Source organism: Canis lupus, chromosome 3 (assembly GCF_011100685.1).
Source record: "Canis lupus familiaris isolate Mischka breed German Shepherd chromosome 3, alternate assembly UU_Cfam_GSD_1.0, whole genome shotgun sequence".
In the NCBI taxonomy this organism is placed as follows: Eukaryota; Metazoa; Chordata; class Mammalia; order Carnivora; family Canidae; genus Canis; species Canis lupus.
The window spans coordinates 64,727,763-64,743,177 of record NC_049224.1 but is presented as its reverse complement, the minus strand read 5'-3'; the positions used below and the strand labels follow the sequence as shown (position 1 = coordinate 64,743,177).

Below are 15,415 nucleotides of genomic sequence, written 5' to 3'. Positions count from 1 at the left end.
ATATCTCACAGGCCCTAAGCCTGGTGGGAGCTAGAGCACCGTTCTAGGAGACGGGGTGGGATGCAGGGTGGGTGGCAGTCAGAAGTCACCTTGGATTCCCAGCATTCCTTGGGCTTTTCTGTAAATGGAAGGAACCCTCAGTTCAGCTTCACAGAAGTCTCAGATTCCTCTTCTCCAAGGATTGAAACCTAACCTGGAGCCCAGGTCACTGCAGGGAAACGGTCCAGACTTCAAGGGACAGCCAGACTCTTGCTCCAGCCACAGCTTCCCCTGGAGGCTGGCCAACCAAGGTCACATACTGGCCAGGGCCACACTGGAGGGAAGCGCTTTCAGCCGGGGAGAGCTGTGAGGCGGTAGGTACCTTATGACACAAACGCCAGTGTAAACAGAGCAGCCTTCCTGCGCCAGGCCTTGGGTGTTGGGGGCAGATGGTGTGCGGCTTTCTTCCTGGCCAGCTGCGCAGTCTGGGGTAAGTGGCTTTACCGTGAGGATTAACTGCAGGAAGCAAAACCCCCCTAGTGGTTTCTAGGCAAAAAAAGAGACAGTACAGGGAAGTAGGTGCTTACAAAATCACCCAAACTTTGTTGAGGAATGAGGGGCTCTAGACCGAGTCTCCAGGAGTGTTTAAAGAATAGCTGGGATTCCCTTCAATCAGGTATGGCCAGACATACAGGCATGGGAGGGACTATCACGAAGAAAGGAATGTGCTGTCGTCACGGAGCCCTAGAAACAGGAGCCGCAGCACTGGGAAGTACTGGGTCTGTACAGAGGTAGAGGGAGCTGGGGGAAATGTGGACAGGAGTCATTCTCCTACTTTCCAGGGAAGGAATGTGCTGCTGGACAGACAGGCCTGGGATTGGCTGGTGTGAGTAACATCAGCAGACTCTGGGGCGTACGGAGGTGCTTGCCCTTGTCACCTGTACCTGGCTCTTGGCTGGATAGTGGCTGAGAGGTGAGAGACAATGGAGGAGGTGGTTGGGGTATGGGTTCTGGGCTCTGGATTGGTTGGCTTGCAGAGGAAAGGTTTTTTTTTTTTTTATACAGCCCAGCCATTTGCCTTCTCTAGGAATTAGCTAGCCTTGGGAGGAGCAGTCCTCCAGGGCCAAGATGTCAAAGCATCAAAAATATAGAATAAAATGATTCAATTAATAGAGGAGGCATTTCTTTTTTTTTTTTTCTTCAAAGATTTTATTTATTTGTTCATGAGAGACACAGAAAGACAGAGAGAGGCAGAGAGAGAAGCGGGCTCCTCGCAGGGAGCCCAATGTGGGACTTGATCCCAGATTCTGGGATCACGTCCTGAGCTGAAGGCAGACACTCAACTGCTTAGCCAGCCAGGCGGCCCCGAGGAGGCATTTCTTTATTGTTGTGGGACTGACCAATCGGATGAGGAACGGCCTCTGCAACCTTCTGGAAGGCAAGGACACAGAGGGCCACTGGAAGCCTCTTGAGCGCAAGAAAGTTAAGATAATCTAAGTAAACTGCTAGCAAGGTGAAGCCATTTAAACCCCCCTCAGTTCATGAAGCCCCACCTGTCCTAGTATTGTGTTGGCTTCTGTAACTTTGGCTACATAGACAATCATCAAATCATTAAGTTTGCCCTTAAAAAGGACCAGGGTTCCTGTCATCTGATTTTCCATCTATACAATACTCCCCGGAGCACAGTTCTGATCACAGAATGAACTGGCCACACTAGATGCACCAGGGGAAAATTGAAACACCCCGTATTTCAGACAAGGGAGTTGTTCTGGTCTTCATCTCTCCAGGAGGGCTTGAGCCTTGCTGGGGGTTATGTTGTCTATAAAGGACCAAGTAAAACTTCAGTGGCATTTCTGGCATCTTCCTGATGCATCCTAAGGAACTCCTCCCTACGTGGAGTGTTTTCTACTGCCCAGCAGGTGACACACAGGGTGAGGTGAGACCCAAGCCAGGTTGATAAGGAGGCGGACCCCAACCCCAGCCAGGGAGGGCCACCCCAAGTTCTTCTCTTGGAGTTGAGAAGACAAAACAATTATGGAGTGGGACGAACTAAGGACAGCAGACCACAGAGCCACCCACATCCTCCACAGGCCAACGTTGGCTCTTTCAACTGCTTACCTCACCAATGTCCCCAGCTGCAACTGCATTTCTACACACTTTCAATCGTGATTATCCCACCCAGAGGGTTTTTTTTCTTTTTCTTTTCCTTTATGGTTTGTTTTAATAACACATTCCTCACAGTTACAAAAGTGATCCACCCTCATTGTAAAACAGAGAAATGTACGTTGTATACTAATATTGATCCACCCTGCCCACTAAAACACTATAATAAAAGATAGTTAATGGTAGGTGTGGTAAGGCCATGGAGACATTGCTGGTGGTTGGTACAGCTGCTTTGCAAAACAATTTCTAGAAAGGTTAAATGTGCAGTCATCGTATGACCCAACAATCCCGCTCTTAGGGATATACCTGGTAAAGGGGTATAAAAACGTATGTCCACACAGAGTTTATACACGAGTGTTCTTAGCAGAATTAGTCATAATAGCCAAAATGTGGAAGGACCTCAAATGTCCATCGATTGATGAAGAGACGAGAACATGATCTATCCATAAAATGGACATTAATCAGCAATAATAAGAAACGAAGTTCTGAGACACGTCACAACACGAATGGAGCTTGAAAATACTATGTGAAGTTATGTAGGTCCACTTTTATGAAATGCACAGAAGAAGCAAATCTATAGATAGAAAGTGGATTAGTGCTCGCCCACGGCTGGGGTGGATGGGATGGGAAGTGAGTACTAAGGGGTGTGGGGTTTCCTTGGGGGTTAAAAGAATGTTCTAAAATTGATTGTCGTAATGTCTGTATAACTATAAATATGCTAGGAATCATTGAGGTGTGCCCTTTAAATGAGCAAATTGTATGGTATATGAATTGTATCTCAATAAAACTTATAAAACAAACCATGTAAACTTATGTCCACACAAAACCCTGCACATGGATGTTTATAGCAGATTTATTAATTTATTTAAAGATTTTATTTACTTATTCATGAGAGACACAGAGAGAGAGGCAGAGACATAGGCAGAGGGAGAAGCAGGCTTCCTGTGGGGAGCCCAGGGCAGGACTCGATCCCAAGACCCCGGGATTACACCCCAAGCCGAAGGCAGACACTTAACCACTGAGCCACCCAGGCATCCCATATAGCAGCTTTATTTATAATTGCCAAAACATGGAAGGAGCCAAGATGTCCTTCAGGAGCTGAATGGGTAAACTGTGGTATGTCCAGACAATGGAATATTATTCTGCACTAACAAGAAAGGAGCTATCAGGCCATGAAAAGACTTGGAAGAAACTTAAATGCAGACGGCCAAGTGGAAGAAGCCAATCTGAGAAGGCCACATACTGTACGATTCTAACTAAATGACCTTCTGGAAAACACAAAATGATGAAGACAGTAAAAAGATCAGTGGTTGTCAGGGATTGGAGGGAAGTGGGAAGGAGAGATGAACAGAGTGAGCATAGAGGATTTTTAGGGCAATGAATCTATTCTGTATGATATTATAATGGTAGACACATATCATTATATATTTCTCCAAACCCATAGAATGTACAACACTAAGAGTGAACGCTCATATATCATGGACTCTGGGTGATAATGATGTGTCAGCGTGGGATCATTGATTGTGACAAATGTATCACTCTGTGGAGAATATTGTTATTGGGGGAAGAGGACGAGGGGGCCAAGGGATATATGGGAACTCATATGGGAACTCATATGGGAACTCATTTCAATGGGAAAAATTGCCACACAATTTTTATGTGAATCTAAAACTCATCCTGAAAAATAAGGCCTAGGAGGCCCCAGGGTAGCTCAGTCAGATGAGAGTCCGACTTGATTTTGGCTCAGGTCATGATTTCAGGGTCCTTGGATCCAGCCCCACTCAGCGCAGTCTGCTTGTCCTTCTCCTCTGCTCCTCCCCTCACTTGCGTGCTCTTGCCATCTCAGTAAACACTTTTTACACTAGTTTCATGTTATAGCATTTTAGCATTTTAGCCTGGTTTTCTTCATCTAACAATATACTATAAACTTTTTTCCATGTCAAAGAAGATTTTATTACATTATATGATATGTACATGGAAATCCATTGTGTAGATGAGCTACAATTGATTTAAACACTCCACATTCTCTTAATTTGTGCTGGTATAAATAACACTGTGATAAACATTGCATGTTCTTAGAAGAAATTCTTTTTTTTTAAAAGATTTTATTTATTTATTTATTCATAGAGACACAGAGAGAATGAGAGGCAGAGACACAGGCAGAGGGAGAAGCAGGCTCCATGCAGGGAGCCTGACATGGGACTCGATCCCGAGTCTCCAGGATCACGCCCTGGGCTGCAGGCGGCGCTAAACCGCTGTGCCACCGGGGCTGCCCCAAGAAATTCTTAATGACAATGAAATAGTGAATATTTGATGGATGCTTCATAAGAGCCAGTGACTGTGTTGAGTGCTTCACAAATATCTGGATTAATGAACTCTCAGAGATCCTTAGGAAGCAGGTACTATAACTAATCCCATTTTATAGATAAAGTAACTGGTATTTGGAGATAGTAAATGCCTTGCCTGTGGAGAAACAGCTAGTAAATGGTCGAAGCTATACACTTAGGTTTATCTGATTCTATAACTTGAATAGTTAATCATTTCTGATGCCTAAACATACCAGATTAGTTTCTGTATCTTTTAATTCTTATGATACCTTTTGTTAAATAGCCCTCACGAAAATTAATGCTAATCGTCCCCACCAAAAATGCAGGAAAGTGTCATGACCCTCATCCACACTGATGTTATGGTTCTTCATAGTCTGCAAGCTAAAAATGGCCTCATGTTATTGTTTCACTTTGTAATTTTTAAGTTACTTGAGAGAATGCATACTTTTATATTTATTGGCTGTATGTGTTTATTTTCTCAAGAATCAATTTTTCATGTGCCTTTTTTCTCTTTCAATGGGCATTTCTTATTGATTTGCTTAGCAATATCCTAGCTGTCATATACTTTTCAAATATTTTTCACACTTCATGCTTTTTTGTGGTTATTATAACTTGACAATTTCCATTATTTCTTCATTGACTTTTAGGCTTTGACTTTGAAAGCGTTCCCTTACTAACTCCTCCAGGCACACCTACGGAGGCAGTAGTTACACAGCCCAGAAAGCTGACACAGCCAGTCAGCCAGTGAGCCACCTCCTGAAATGCTTTAAAACCAATCTTTGCTCTTACTTTCTGATCAAATCCACAGTAAATATCCATAGTCTTGGCTCTCTGTCACAAAAGGTCAGGAGACATGTCAGATATAGAAGGCCAGTTGAAATTTGGTGTAAGATACAGAACAAATCATAGTAATGTTCTCCTTATACATTTGCTAATTGGTTAAAAAAATTTTATCAACGTTTTTCACAAACTACAAAATTCACTATTTAGAAGCGTAAAATTCAATGGCGTTTTATTACAGTTCCAAGGTTGTACAACCATCCCCACTATCTAATTTTAGAAACTTGGGGGCACCTGGGTGGCCCAGTAGTTGAGCGTCTCCTTTGGCTCAGGTCGTGATCCCGGGGTCCTGGGATGAGTCCCCCATCGGGCTCCCTGCAAGGAGCCTGCTTCTCCCTCTGTCTGTGTCTCTGCCTCTCATGAATAAATAAATAAAATCTTTAAAAAGATTTTTCAGAAACTTTTCATCCCTCCAGAAAGGAACTCTATACCCATTAGCAGCCATTGCCTGTCCCCTCAAAGTCCAGCCCTGACAAACACTAATTGATTTTCTATCTCTCTGGATTAGCCCGTTCTGGACACCTCCTAGAAATGGAGCCGTACATTGGGTCTGACTTCTTCCCTGAGCATCATGTTTTGCAAAGCTCATCCATCCACGCCGTGGCACGCATCAGGGCTTCATTCCTTTCCAAAGCTGAATGACATTCCAGCATACGGAACCTTGCCTATCCATTTACTGTGGACGGACACTTGGTTGTTTCCAAATTTTGGCTATGTTGAATAATGCTGATATGAAAATCCATGTCCAAGCTTTTTATGCAGATCTATGTTTTCATTTCTCTTGGGTAGATGGCCAGGAGGGATGCTGCATCATTTGGTAGCTCTGTGGTTAATGCTTTGGGGGAACCGCTAGGCTGTTTTCCCAGCGCCTGTGCTACTTTTCATTCCCACCAGCAATGTGCAAGAGGTCCGATTTCCCCCACATCTCTGCTGGCACTTGTTAATTTTTAAGGTGTATTTATTTATTTTTATTATGGCCAGCCTCATGGGAGAGAGTTTTATACTGGGTGGACTCTGAGTCTAAAGTTTAAATAAAGACAAGCCTTTTGGAGCACCTGGGTGGCTCAGTCTGTTAGTGACTCTGGATTGCAGCTCAGGTTTTGATCTCAGATTTGTGAGTTTCAGCCCTGTGCTGGGCTCCACAACCAGTGTGGAACCCTAAAAACAAAATAACAAAAAACAAACGAACAACAACAACAAAAAAAAACCCAAGCCTTTTGAGTGGGTCTTCAAGGGAACCAGAAGTCAGGTCAAAGATTGACAAGTCTTTGGGAATGATGTTTTGGAAGAATTTCAGTTCCCTTCTGTTCCATCCCGTACTGGAATGTGGACTTATTTTTCAAAGGCTCCTGCTGAGCTGGAGAGTGGAGGATGAGACCAGACCAAGTTAAAAACCAGAAATTATATTTTTATGCAAAATTCTCAGATTTTTAAAACACCCTTTGATGGTTCTAACTGAAAACACTTTTGGGTCAAAATCATCTGTGGGCCCCCATTAAAATCTTGGGCATCGGAAGAGGCGCAATAGGATGGTGCAGTAGAATGGGTTTTTCATTGTTTTAAAGCTGTAGAAAATTTTTGTCAGATAGAGTTCCATGTACCAAGGGACTTACGTAAAATATTTTACAATGCAAAGACATAGGCACCTGCCCATCAGAACAGTCACAGGTCTTAGCTGTGCCAGGTGCTGCCCTTTGAGTGGCTGGATTGTGGGGAGATGGCAGGATGTCCAGGAGGGGGTTCCTCCAGGAGCAGCCTCCGGGGGACAGCTGCCACAGATTCACGGATAAAAGTGGAGCTTCTCTTGTTAAGTGGTGGTGGGAAAGGAGAAATTGCCTGCTGAGCCCTGCGGGGCCGCAGACCCTCCAGCTCAACATGCTGTGCCCTGATTCCCCTGACACCACCCTCTATACCCACCCCCCCCAATCCTTGGGCCTCCTCTGGGCCCCAAATTCCCTGTGACCCCATCCTCTGCGGTCTAGACTCTCTGACCCTCTTCTTCCTGGATCCCCCTTTTCCAGGATATCATGCACCACCCCTACCTCCTACCCTAGGGGGCCCCAGAGCTGTGGAGAGTTTAAAATGTCCCAATAAAGAATTGAGGCCAGCTGCCAGGCCTCCCTTGGTTTGAGCTTTTGGGTGTGTACCTCTCACTCTGCGGAGGGTGGGAAGCAGAAACTAGGGTGGCCTGCGGCATGGGGACGTGGCTCTAACACAAGGGTGGGGGCTCTCTGGGGTCTCCTCAATCCCAGCAAGGGTGGCTGCCCTTTCCTGGGGACCTTCAGGTGTGGTACTTTCACTGCTCCTCCAGGAAGGTCATGGGGCCCATGGGGCTGCTGGGGCTGCAGTGGGAACCTTCATTGCTGCAACCCCACCACTGCCATGCCTCCTGCAGGAGTGCTTCTGGGGGAGGAGTGTCTCCCTGGAGGGCCCACGATCTGTCTCCAGTCTCTCTTCGCAGTGCTCCAGCCGCACAAGTGATTCCGCCCTCCTTGTGCACAAGATGCTGTCTTCCCCTGTTGTGTAGCCTGGCTTTGCTGAGTGCCCAGGTCTCCTGGATGGGTCCCTCTGAACCAGGTTCAGTCTCTGCTGGACAGAACTGGCTGACTTCCACACTCCTGCCCCAGAGGGAAGCACCCCGGTCAATGAGAGCAGTGATTTTTCTTGGAAACAACCACGTCTCATCTCCCACAAGGAAGGCATATTCATCTGCTGAGTGTCTTGGACTCTGAGCCCTGAGAAACAAAAGCCTTGGCATTATTGAGGTTTTTACTCAGGAACCTCTGACTCCTGTCTGAGCCGGGTTTATACTGGGAGTCTCATCAGCTGACAACAGGCTCCTGGACTGTCTTATATGATTGGCACTGGTCCTGGCGGGATTGTTCTCTGCTGCCATTCTTCATTCGGCTTCAAGGGCAAGGGCTTTGATGTCAGCAAACTGGGTTCGATTGTCATTTCCACAGCTGCTGAGCAGTCTTAGGGGCTTGCCTGGCCTCTCTGGACCACAGACTCCTCAATCATGAAGGAGGAGGATCATAAGACTGTCTTCTTTGCTGGGAGGGTCAAGACAGGGCATGGCAAGTACCCAGCCTTCTCACCGGCTTGAGTAGGCCATTAACAAAAGTGGGCTTTATCTTCTGCACCCTTGATTGAATGAAGTCCATGCTGCCTGAGAGGCCCATAGGAGAGTACGAGGCCCTGACCCTCCCTGCCCTGCCAGCCCTGTGTGCGCGTGGACAGCCCCGGGATCCAACTGGCAGACAGGCCCCAGCGCCGCAGGAAGGCTGCAGATGGAGCAGAGTGGCATCATGGTTCCCGGGGGGGTCTGAAGGCACACTGCCTGGGTTTGAATCCCCCTTCTGCCCCTTACCTAAGTGCTCCTTTGCACTTGCTGCTTTTCTGGTTAGTACTGTGCTAACTACTGTAGGTTAGCACCTACAGTACTTTAGTAGAGTCCAGATGTGGTAAGAAGCACCCAGAAACACAAACTAGTACTACCCGTCGTGACCCCTTGAGGCTGCCCTGAACATCTCACGAGACAACAGCATGTGGGCTCTCGGGGAGTTGTAAATGGCTATTTAAAATTAAGAGCTTGTCATTTGATCAAAACAACAGAGATGGAAAATGACCTCCTCCAGGATGGAACCCAGGGCTTGGGAGGCTGCCTTTGCGAGTCTAGACAGAGTTTGTGAGTGCCTGGAGAGACAATTCTAACTCCCAGTTGGGATCCTATTTCCACACTGAGATACAGCCTCAGCTTTTCAAATCGGGTCAATGGCTTGCTAGGGGGGATGATCTTGGTGCCTAATTAAATAGTTGGAAATAAAAGGACTTTTGCAAAGTGGAGGAGAGACTACATCACTATCAGGTCATCTATGTTAAAGTGACAGCTAATTAATGCCATTTTAATTAGGACATGACAGCAATTTAATTTGCAGTGACAGTAGGGTGCTCTCCTCAGGGTGTGGTGGGACACACCCAAAGCTGTGGGTCAGAGACCTGCGTTTGGGTGCCTCTGATCTCCATCGCCAGCTACGTGTGTCACCCAGAGCACGTCACCCAGTCTTTCCAGGGCTTGTTTTCCTTCACTGAAAGATGAGTATTCTTAAACCTACTTCAACCATTAAACCCGGTAATTGATGAGAACACAGTCTGGAAAGTATTAGGTCTAATCACATAGTGATCATTTCGCCCAGCTACCCAGGCTCTGGGAGCTCAGCTTTACCAGAGAGGGGAGATTTTTGTCTGTGTTCCTTAACCCTTTCCTGACCACCATTTTCCAACAAGGACTCAAAATAGCACATAGAAACACAGAGAGTGCAGCATCGTTCCGATAAATGCCCCAGCGAGTTTCAGGAGGCTGTTCATACAGGCTACGCAATGCCGTAACAGTAATTTTGGGGGGCCTCTTCTTCCCGCTTGATATGTTGAATGAATGAATGAGCAAATGGAAGATAATGAGTTGAGATTAGCTTCAGGAAGATTCCTTTGCAGACCACAGCAGTAAAGTGAGTATCACAATAAAGCACGTCAAATTATTATTTTTTGGTTCCCAATGCATATAAAAGTTATATTTACACCATGCTGTGGTCTATGAAGGGTGCAATTGCATTATGTCTAAAAAATTTGTATACCTTAATTAAAAAATATTTTATTGCTAAAAAGTGCTATCATCTGAGCTTTTCAGTAAGTCATAATCACATCATCATAACAAATATAATGAATAATAATGAAAACATTTGAAATATTGTAAGGATTACCAAAATGTGACACACAGACAAAGCGAGCAGATGCTGTTAGAAGATGGTGCTGAGAGGATTGCTCGAGGCAGGGTTGCCACACACCTTCAATTAGTAACAACAACAAAAAAAAGAGTACCACAGTATCTGCGAAGCCCAGTAAAGCAAAGTGCAATAAGGTAAAGTATGTCTGTTCCAATTTTTGCAGGTTTGCAGGTCTGTGATAACTGATTGGATAATCTCTGCCATACAAGCATTAGCCAGTCACAAAGACATCATGGGAATGGGATCCCTTCTGTCCACCATCATCGGCTGTCGCCTTTATGACAAAGAAGCTGACATTCCAATTGACAGGAGCCAGGACTTTCACTGAAATAAGCGTCGGGATGTGGCGTGATCAAAGACCTGGTGAGACACGACTCCAACAGAATGGAGAAGAATCTCTGGTAAAGACGAAGACGCTTTATTTCTGAACACAAAGAAAACTGAGCAGAGCCCTGTTTGTGTGAGGCAGTTCTGCATCCAGTCAGGCTAGACAGCGTGGGATCATTTCATACCCAATTGCTGTGTCATCGCCTGTTGGGGCGACAGTGGTGGAGGGCAGTGCTGAGTGCAGTGTCCCAAAGGCTGGTCCACTTCATCAGAGGCTCCGTGCACCATGGTTCAAGACGCTGGGGGCCCATCGCAGATGCCTCCTGCTCTGCATGACACAGTTGTCCAAAGCCATTTAGGAAACATCCAGATGATGAGTTTAAAGAGAACCCCGAGGGAGCACTTAATGGCTGTATACATGAAAAGACATTAGGAAAATGTAGTCCATGTGAGAAAAAGTTTCCAAGTGCACCTGGGGAGTAGCCCTGAGTGGGGTCAGCCTGTTGTTGAAGAAGTGAATCCTGGGAAGAAAGGCTGCTAGGCACCTGAGCACCCCAGCCCAGGGATAACCTCCTCTGTTAAGGCCTGAATGTGTCTCCCACAAATTCAGATGTTAAAATCCTACCCCCCCACCCAAGTTGGGGCCTTTGGGAGGAAATTAGGTTATGAAGGTGGAGCCCTCATGAATGGGAAGAGTGCCTGGATTAGTGCCTAGATTCAAGGTTCTCCAGAAAGAGAGCCAATAGGAGATACATAGTTACCCACAAGAGGAGATCTACTAGGGGATTTGGCCCACACGGTAATGGAGAGCCGGAAGCCCCACAGTCTGGTCTGCAAGCTGGAGCACCAGGAGAGCTGAGTGTGTAATGCTGCCTGAGTCTGTGGCCGGAAGATGGAGGAGCTTGCTGGTTTTAAGTCCTGGGGGCTGAAGACCCAAGAACCAAGAGTTCCAGGCTTGAAGGGTAAGAGAACACAGACATCAAAACTTCTGGACAGAGAGAAGTCATGCTTCCTTCACATTTTTGTTCCATGTGGGTTCTGCTTGGACTAGGTGATGCCCATCCACCCGTCTACTCAGCCCACCGAATCAAACGCTGTCTTCCAGGAACACTCACAGATAAATCCAGAAATAATGCTTTCCCAGCTACCTGAGTCCCTGAGCCCAGTCAAGTGGCCATGAGAAATGAACCGTCACAGTTCCCTCATCAGCAAGCAGAGGCAGCAGAGAGCTTGCTCTCTCTCTCTCTCTCTCTCTCTCTGCTCTCCACCAGGCCAGGAGACAGGAAGCGGCCGTGGGAAAGCCAGGAAGCGGGTGCTCAGCAGATACCAGATGTGCCAACCTTCCAGCCTGCTGCGCTCCACGCGGTGCTATGCTTGTTACAGCAGCCCACGGTAAGACAGTAAGGTGCTCCCCGAAGAGGCTCTCCTGGAGCCTGGCAGCCAAGGTCCTCCTTGGCAGGAGGGTTCAACCAGCTTTCCCAGCCAACTTCCTTCCACACATCCCGGAGCCCAGCTGACGTGGTGCCCGGCTCACACTCACTTGTCCTGCCCCTGACTTCACTCACCGGGGCTCTCTCAGTCTTCACCTGCCTACACCAGGCCCACCCTTTAAGGTCTGATGGTGACTCTTACGTGTCTGCCTGCTGTCTACCTCCCTTGTATTCTCTGCTAATGAACCCCTAACTTTGTTTGGGGCCAGTATGTTCAGACAACCGATGATGCTGGGTCTAAGCCACTATTTTTCAAACTATGGGACACAATCCATCACAAGATTATGGAAACAATTTAGTATGGTATGATCAGCATTTAAAAAATATAAACAGAAAATATTTGCAAAAATCAGAGTAAAGGTAGGCACTGTTTGGTAACAGTTTACTTTTTCAGACATATATGTGTGTGTCCATTGGAGTTTGATATAAAATATATATACTTCCTATTATGGGTCTCTATCCAAAATGTTGAAAAACACTGGTCTAGGGCAATCAGGAAGCTCCCAGGTCCCCATCCTCCTTCCCTACTTCCAGCTAACACTGAAAAAGAAAAATTAAAGATACAAGTATGCATGCCACTAAAATGAAAAATATCTAATAAATATATAGAAACATTTAATCACAGGCTTAAAAGTAGGTATCTTTTTTTTTTAATTTTTATTTATTTATGATAGTCACAGAGAGAGAGAGAGAGGCAGAGACATAGGCAGAGGGAGAAGCAGGCTCCATGCACCGGGAGCCTGATGTGGGATTCGATCCCGGGTCTCCAGGATCGCGCCCTGGGCCAAAGGCAGGCACCAAACCGCTGCACCACCCAGGGATCCCAGTAGGGATGTATCCTTTTTAAAACACTTGTAAAGTTGGCAAGGATTAGGACAGTCATTGACCCCAGGGCTGGTGAGACCATTCATATACTATGTGCCCCTGGAAGGTAATTTTGTGATAACACATCAGAAGTGATTTGGAGCCTTTGCCCAAGTAGTTCCAGTTCTAGGAATTTATCCTGAAGAAATAATCAGACAAATGTGCAACAAAAAGGAATTGGTTAAAGAAATTATGATATGGCCATATATGGAATTCTATGCAGGCATTCAAAATATTTTAAATTGTTGCGTGGAAGCACTCCCACCAGATGTAAAGGAAATGAAGCAAGCTACAAATCAGCATGTAAAGTGTACTTGAAATATATTTACGTGTGGAATCCTATATCTGTGTGCATCTTTGCAGAAACAGTCTGAAAGAACATGCACCAAGTTAAATGGTAGCATTATAGGTATTCCTCTCTTCACCTCTTCTTTTTCTTAATAATGGCCTTCTGACATTCCAATAGTGAATGTGTATTACTTGAGGATTAAAACTAATAAAAAGCTTTTTAAAATGAGTGGTATTTGCCATTGCTGGAGCCAGGAAGGAGATGCTCCCCTTACTCCTTAGCAGGGGCCCGTAGTGCTGGGCACATTAGGACCATGTGGTTCACAAGTTCATGCCTGGTGCGTGGTGGGTGGTGGGGGGAAGGGGGGAGCGAAGGGGAAGGGGGTCTTCCTCAGTGGTCCAGGCACTGCATCCAAGTGCCTGGAAAATCAGGGCTCTGATTTCCTGGTTGACACGTGGACATCTCAATCGCTGTTGTATCCACCTTGCAGGGGTGAGTGAGAAGCTAAGGAGAGAAAACTTGAGAAGTACCAGCCATCACATAATCCACACTGTTATGTTTCATCATGATTCATCAGTAGGGAGAAATAAGGTGATTTTCTTTCTTTCTTCTTTCATTTCTTGCTTTCTTCTAGTTATTTCGTGATGGATTGAGGTGGTTCGGAGGGAGGGGAGGGAGGGAGGGATAAGGGGGAGGAGGAAGGAAGGAAGGGGGAGGGAGGGGAGAGGAGGAGGGGGGGGGGGAAGGGAGGAGGGAGAGGAGAAGGGGAAGGAGGAAGGAGGAAGGGAGGGAGGAGGGGGGGAGGGGGGGGGGGAGGGGGGAGGGGAGGGAGGGAGGGAGGATGGAGGGAGGGGGGAGGAGGGAGGGAAGGGGGGAGGGAGGAGGGATGGAGGGGGGAGGGAGGGATGGAGGGGTAGGGAGAGTGGAAGGAAGGAGAGAAGGAAGGAAGTAAGGAAGTGGTCATGGTCGGAAGGGGAGGTGAGGGGTGAGCGAGGATTAGCTTTCGTATTCATTCCTTTCTTGCTGCTTCATTCTTTCTTTCTTTCATTCTTTCTTTTCTTTCTTTCTTTCTTTCTTTCTTTCTTTCTTTCTTTCTTTCTTCTTTCTTTCTTCTTCTTTCTTTCTCTTTTACATTTATTTGAAAGGGGAAGAAAGAGCATGAGGTGGGGTTGGGGTGGGCAGAGGGAGATGGAGAAGCAGATTTCCCACCAAGCAGGGAGTCCCCAGTGGGGCTTGATCCCGGGACCCTGAGATGATGACCTGAGCCAAAATCAAGTCAGGTGCTTAACCAACTGAGCCGCCCAGGCCTTATTTTTTAAGTCAAGTTTCAGGTTCACATCAAAATTGTGTGGGAAGTACAGAGTTTCCATATATCCCCTGGCATCTTTTTAAAAAGACTGGATTAGGAATCATAGAATGTATATGCTCCTGAAGGGAGAATCACCTGCAATTATTATTTTTAACAAGCATGTTCTCATTTTGTTTTAGGTATGTCTGCATAAGAATGTAAACGCTGGGAAATTGCTATAATATCAAGGTTAACCAGATAAAATGAAATACAAAAAAATGCTACATATCTTGTAGGACTTGATTTATTTTTTAAGCCTTTATTTATTTATTTATTTGATTTTTATTTATTTATGATAGAGAGAGAGAAAGAGAGAGGCAGAGGCACAGGCTCCATGCACCGGGAGCCCGACGTGGGATTCGATCCCTGGTCTCCAGGATCGCGCCCTGGGCCAAAGGCAGGCACCAAACTGCTGCGCCACCCAGGGTTCCCCTAGGCCTTTATTTATTTGACAGAGAGAGAGCAAGAGAGCACAAGCAGAGGGCAGGGCAGAAGCAGGCTCCCCACGGAGCAGGGAGGCCGACACAGGGCTTGATCCCAGGACCTTGAGATCATGACCTGAGCTGAAGGCAGACACTTAACCTCCTGAGCCACCCAGGCACCCCAGAGAAGAGGTGGTTTTCAATAAGCAGAACTGGAACAATCCATTCATAATTGAAATCCTAAAATAGCACTCAGCAACGCAGTCTAGGGAGGATTGGAATCATTCAAGAGTCTGGAAAACGTGAACCAGAGGAGGTCAGAAGGAATCGAAGAGTGGTTATGCATACTTGTTAGAGAACTGCTGGACTAAGAGGCAGATCTCGGTTGTTGGGCAAAGCTGTCGCGCAGGGCTGCGCCGAGGTCCGAGGTCCCCCCACTCCCCCAAGTCTGAGCTCCGCGGATTGGGGAAGGGTCAAGGTTTTGCCGTCGCGGGGATGTGGCTTTGCATCTCGGCTCTGCTCCTCTCTAGCCGGGGACTGGAGGAGAGCGCGCCCTACCTCTGGCTTCCACATCTGTAAAAT

General features: G+C 46.6%; 1 long non-coding RNA gene across 1 annotated transcript; it reads left to right on the top strand.

Moving 5' to 3' along the window:
* The first annotated feature begins 328 nt into the window (after nucleotides 1-328).
* LOC119871237 lies at nucleotides 329-13,654 on the top strand. The gene is made up of 3 exons (XR_005357190.1): nucleotides 329-469; nucleotides 10,257-11,812; nucleotides 13,554-13,654. It is a non-coding gene; the product is annotated as an uncharacterized LOC119871237 (long non-coding RNA).
* Nucleotides 13,655-15,415: the final 1,761 nt, after the last annotated feature.